Source organism: Jaculus jaculus, chromosome 2, assembly GCF_020740685.1.
Source record: "Jaculus jaculus isolate mJacJac1 chromosome 2, mJacJac1.mat.Y.cur, whole genome shotgun sequence".
NCBI lineage: Eukaryota > Metazoa > Chordata > Mammalia > Rodentia > Dipodidae > Jaculus > Jaculus jaculus.
This window is the reverse complement of record NC_059103.1, coordinates 35,106,410-35,112,915: the sequence shown is the minus strand read 5'-3', so window position 1 is coordinate 35,112,915 and position 6,506 is coordinate 35,106,410. Positions and strand designations below refer to the sequence as shown.

At 38.3% G+C, this 6,506-nt stretch overlaps 1 non-coding gene across 1 annotated transcript; it reads left to right on the top strand.

Moving 5' to 3' along the window:
* Positions 1-6,161: 6,161 nt before the first annotated feature.
* Positions 6,162-6,298, top strand: LOC123459193. The gene has a single exon (XR_006636092.1). It is a non-coding gene; the product is annotated as a small nucleolar RNA U109 (small nucleolar RNA).
* Positions 6,299-6,506: the final 208 nt, after the last annotated feature.

Sequence of the window (6,506 nt, the reverse complement as noted above, 5' to 3'; positions counted from 1 at the left end):
TGGAGAAAAAAAAAATGTTCTACTTCATCTTAAGGGTCCTCTTGACTTTATAAAAGACTAATTTTCAGTCACAAGACTCCAAATAAGCATCATTTTTGAATAGTAGACATATAATACAAAATCACATCTTTGGAGCTGGAGAGATAGCTCAGCAGTATATTCTCTCTGTGTGTCTGTGTCCCTCTGCTTACAAATAAATGAATAAAACATTAAAATAAATACGTCTTAAAAGGCAAATAGTCCTATTTGAAAGGTCTGTGTACTTGGCTGTAATGCTTCTTACAGGCAAAACACAGTGGAAATGTGTAAACTTAATTTCTAGAAATGCCCTCTTGAAGAAAGTCAGTAAAAATTATCTGGATAGAAGAAAAAGGTCATCCTCAGGCCTATAAAAAATATGTGTTCACATATGTGTGTGTCCATACATACATGAACATGCATTCACACTTATGAACATCATTAACATACACATATAAAAAATGATCTTTCTCTTTAAGTCACAAACACTTTATAGTGACATATATGGAAGTAGGATGGACTCATTTATTTATGTGATTAACAGAATTTGATTTGAGGAAAATTCTTCTTATTTTGATTTGAGGAAAATTCTTATTTTTGTTGTGACTTTCCATGCATAAGGTTTCCTTTTATGCTAATGTATCCAATTGTAGATATAAAACATTTGTATAAAGAGAGAGTTATAATGATTCTTTGAAAAAACGAAATGAGTACTTAACGGCCGAAATCAAGGTAAGACATTTGAAAGTGAGGGCTATGTTGAGAGGTATCTGAGCATACAGCTATGTTAAACAGCTCCACTTACAGTGCTATGCAACCCAGTGCTCCATCTAAACTTCAGAAACATGGTTCTTAGTGAATTTTGCTTCCGATTTTATTTTGGCATTTCATTAATGTCTCACCTAAGAAATCACTAAATTACTTAAGTTTTGTGGGGAATGTTCCTTCCTTTACTATTCTTAGAACATCAGAAAAGAAATGAATACTAATTGTCCATCTGTTAAATGTATCAAGTACATATGAGATTTCACCAAAAATGGGCATGAGTGATTAGATAATTCCCAGAACCCCTCAACCACTTCTTAGGGTTTTGTTAAGTGAAAATTGGTTCCTATGATAGTTTTTGAAATACATATATCTCAAAATATCATTTTTTTAAACTTTTTGAGGTAGAATGTTATGCATGCCTATGCACACATACCAGGTTTTCTCAATTTTGTCTTCATTTTCCCCAGCTATTCTACAATTACAATATGTATATATGTATATGTATTCCTGTCTACATAGAAGTATACAGCTATGCACACACATCAGAAACACAGTCTCTTTCTCTCCTACATTGCCTAATATGCCTGTCAGGCAGAAGTTAAACGCTCCCCTCTTCATGTACCCCAAAATTTCAGTCATTATGTGGAGAAGGAGGGTAGCATTTACCTCTTATCCTTGTGGATGCAAAGGCATTAGGACCACAGCAAGTTCGGGGAAAGTCAAATATGAAATGGGAATTCAGGAAGAGCTCATTAACCAGGATTTTTCGGGAAATTTAAAAAGTCAGAGATTGGTCTTCCGGTCAAGATGGCATCCACCAAACCTTGCCTCACCACATGGGGAAGAAAAGGCAAGACCCTTAAGGTTTGGGGGGATATTTTTTGTTTAGGGGTTTGCTGATTCTAGTAGGCTTCCAGTGGGAGGGTGTGGAGGAGCAAAACAGGGAATCCACTGATTCCCACACTCTCGGGTAACCCGCCAGTCCCCCAGTCCCCTCAAGCAGCTGACCTAGCCACAGCACCGGTAGGAGGTCCCTCCTGCACCAACTGCAGGCCAAGTGGACCAAAGCTAGAAGCCTAGGTCCTCCACCCTATGCTTTCTGGCCACTGTGTAGAGCTCCATGGGCATGATCAGCCTCCCACCATTCCTGCCCAGCCTTACTAACCCCTGTGCATGTGATCCCCAGTCTGCCCAGCCTTGCTGATGCCTGCATGGGATCGTGGGTCCCACCTACCCTTGCAGACCCCTGGGAGGTGCACACAACTGTCATTCCCACACTGCCTTGCTGTCCTCCGGGGCTCAGGCAATGGCTGTTCCCCGTCCCAGCCTTGATGTTCCCCGCAGGCATGCACAATCACTGCCCCCCAGTCTTGCTGTCCCCCACTCAAGTGCAAAATCACGATTCCCCCCCAAACTTGCTGTCCCCCACAGGGGCACATGATTGTTGTCCCCCACCTCCGTGTGACTGGGTGGCCCAGTCAACTTTCCAGCCTAGCCTTGCTGACCCCTGTGGGCAATCATCAGCCCAGTCGCTATTCCTGCCCAGCCCATCTGAGCTCAGTATGCAATGGCCATCACACTCACAGCTGCCCTACCCCCACCTCCAAAAGGGACCAGGCTAGTGTCTCCACCCCAGCCTCTGAATTCCCTGGATGATTGCTATCCCACTCACCACCACCCCTCCAACCCTGGTCAGCAGGCTAGTGTCCCACACCCTAGGCTTCCTGAAACATTGTAATGGGCAAACCACAGTGAAAAAGGAATAGCATGAAAAATCAGATGCAAGTAAATCCAGCTAGACTTCCCAGTCACATAATGCATGTCTGTAATTGAAACATAGAAGAAACAATAGGATGAGAACCCCAAAATGAAGAAACAAACGATGCAACCCTGGCCAAGCAAATAGCAGAACTTGCAGAAACTCAACAAAGGACCAATAATTGTATGAATGGTTTGCTCACTAGATTAGGTCTAGCAGAAAAGAACCAGCAAGAGTTCCTAAGGTAGTTAAATGATCTATAGGAGAGCAGAAAAAAAAAAAAAAAAAGAGGTCTTCAATAACCAGCTGGCTAAGCTCAACGAAGACATTAAAAAAAAAAAAATACAAGGATAAACTCCAAGAACTATTAAGAAATCAGAAAATGACATGAAAAGGGAACTCAACAGAGGGTTAGAAACTGTACATGAAAAGGCAGTAGAAAATATGAACTCAACTGAAGAAGCCCAAAACTCTATAGAAGCACTCAAGAATAGAGTCAGCCATGTGGAGGATAGAAACTCAGAATTGGAAGACAAAATAGAAGGAATAGTTTGTGAGTCCAAAAGTTTCAACAAGTTCAAAACATTCTGTGAACAGAACATAAGGAAACTATGGGATAACCTTAAGCATCTCAACATTCAGATCATGGGAATATCAGAAGGGGAGAACTTCAGACCAAAGGCATAGAAAACTTATTCAACAAAATTATCAAAGACAAATTTCCCATTCCCTCAAAAGAAAGCCCCATCAAGTTATAAGAAGCTAGCAGAACTCCAAACATACTGGACCAAACCAGAAATTCTCCAAGACATATTATCATTAAGACTCTAAACATCAATGACAAAGAGAAAGTCCTAAAGGCAGCTAGGGTGAGACAACATATTGCATATAAAGAAAAAAACATCAGAATTGCTTCAGTCTTCTCAATGGAAATTTAACTCCAAGAAATTAAATTAAACTCCAAGAACTTATGGCTTCCAATCTAAACTACTCTACCAACAAAAGTATACCTCATAATAGATGGTGAAAGAAAAGGTTTCCACAATAAAACTCAGCTTTACAACTATGTGCAAAAAAAAAAGGCAAACCTATAGAGAGTACATCAGGGAATACTCCACACAGAAAATTCAAATAACCAACCCCAAGTGCCTACAAGAAGCAGATCACAATAACCAAACTTCAAGAAGGCCAAGAAAACACCAAACCACATAAACCAATATAATATGGCAGCTATTAAATCAAACCACACAGTTGTTAACCTAAATATTAATGGCCTTAACTCACCCATCAAGAGACATAAGCTAAGGTGATCAGAAAATGAGACTCTCAATCTGTTGTCTTCAAGAAACCCACCTCACCACTAAAGACTGGCACCTCCTCAGGGTGAAAGGGTAGAAAATGATGTTCCAAGCAAATGGAAATAAGAAGCAGATGTAGCTATAATTTTATCATATAAAATGACTTCAAACAAAAAGTTATCAAAAAAGACAAAGAAGGCTACTTCTTACTTATAAAGGGAATGATCCAACAAGAGGATATCATAATCATTAATCTTTATGCGGCAAATACAGGTGAACCATAATTCATAAAACAAAACCTACTTGACAATAAAACAGAAATAACCATCAACACCATCATAGTTGGGGACTTCAGTACTCCACTATCAGCAATAGGTAGGTCATCCAAAGAGAAAATTAACAGGGACATAAGACAGCTCAACAACACCACAGATCAATTAGACCTAATAGACATCTACAGAGCATTCTACCCAAAATCCACAGATCATACATTCTTCTCAGCGGCCCATAGAACCTTCTCTAAAGTAGATCGTATACTGGGTTATAAAGCCTGCCTCCATATATTTAAGAGGATTAGCATAATTTCCTCCTTGATATCAGATCACAATGCTGTATTGCTAGAAATCAACAACAACAAAAAAAGATGCACCAGGAGCCCAAGCAACTCCTAAAAATGGAACAACACACTCTTAAACAATAAGTGAGTGGTGGAAAGAAATAAAAAATGAAATTGCAAAATTTCTAGAATTGAATGACAATGAGAACACAACATTGCAAATCTTATGGGACACAATGAAGGAGGTTCTCAGGGAAAAACTGATTGCACTAAATGCCTTCATAACAAAGACAGAGAGCAGTAACCTAACTATCCACCAAAAGGCATTGGAAAAACAAGAAGTATCCAACCCTAAAAGCTCCAGATAGAAAGAAATAATTAAAATAAGAACAGAAATTAATGAATTGGGAACTAAGAAAACAATTAAGAAAATTGATGAAGAGCTGGTACTTTGAAAAAATAAACAAGATTGATCAAAATTCTGGCCAATTTGACCAAGTAAAAAAAAATAAATGCTTCAAATTATCAAAATTAAAAATGAAAAAGGGAGATCACAACAGACATAAGTGAAATTGGGAGAATCATTGGACTTACTTCAAAAAGCTCTACTCCAGCCTGGAGGGATTGCTTAGTGGTTATGGCATTTGCCTGCAAAGCCAAAGGACCCAGGTTTGACTCCCCAGGACCTTCATTAGCCAGATGCACAAGGGAGTGCACATGTCTGGAATTCATTTGCAATGGCTAGAAGACCTGTCGTGCCCATTCCCTCCCTCTCTCTCTCTCTCTGTCTCTCTTTCTCTCTTTCTCCCTCTTTCTCTGTCAATTAATAAGTGACAATAATTTTTTTTAAAAAAACTCTACTCCACAAAATTGGATAATATGGATGAAACATATAAATTCCTGGATACATACCACCTACCAAAGCTAAACTCAGAACACATCAATGTCATAAACAAACCTATCACAAACACAGAGATTGAAAGGGTAATCAAAAACCTCCCTAAGAAGCAGAGTCTAAGACCAAGATGGCTTCTCAACTGAATTCTATCAAACCTTCATGGAAGAACTGAAACCAATTTTTTTTTTTCAAATTGTGCCACACAATCAGAGAACAGGGAAAGCTACCCAACTCCTTTTCTGAAGCTAATATAACCCTAATACCAAAACCAGACAGAGGTGTCACAAGAAAAGGAAACTATAGGTCTATTTCCATGATGAACTTAGATGCACAGATCCTGAACAAAATCCTCAAAAAACTGAATTCAACAGCAAATCAAAAGCATTATACACATGGATCAAGTAGGCTTCATCCCAGGAGCACAGGGATGGTTAAACATACAGAAATCTTTTAATGTAATACACCACATAAATAAGCTTAAACACAAAAACCACATGATCATCTCGATAGATGCAGGTAAAAACTTTAACAAAATACAACATTACTTCATGATCAAAACATTGGAGAGAATAGACATGGATGGTCTATATGTCAACATAATAAAGGCTATATATAAAGATCCTAAAGCCCAAATAATATTTAATGGGGAGAGACTGAAGGAATTCCCATTGAGATCAGGAACAAGACAGAGATGTCCACTCTCACCTCTGCTCTTCAACATAGTACTGGAAGTTCTACCTTAAGCAATAAGACAGGAGAAAGAAATAAAAAGGGATACAAACTGGAAAGAAGTAGTTAAGTTAGCCCTATTTGCAGATAACGTAATTCTATACCTAAGTGACCTATCTCAAAACACTTAAAAGTCTGCATGTGGAAATGCCTTCTCCTCATTCCTTTTGGAGGAGGAATACATCCATAACATGCTACACTAAAAAAAAGGACTTCTCAGGGCTGCCAACCTTACAGTAGAGGTTGAGTAGTAGAATATTTCTCCTACATTAAAAAAAGATAAGTTATTAAGATGGGGAGGTAATATGATGAAGAATGGAATTTCAAAGGGGAAAATGCAGCGGGGGGAGGTGTTACCATGGGATATTTTTTGTAATTATATAAAATGTTAATAAAAATTGTGAAAATAAAAAATAAATAAATAATAAACAGAAACAAAATTTAAAAAGATAAGTTATATTAAGACTCATTTTTACCATA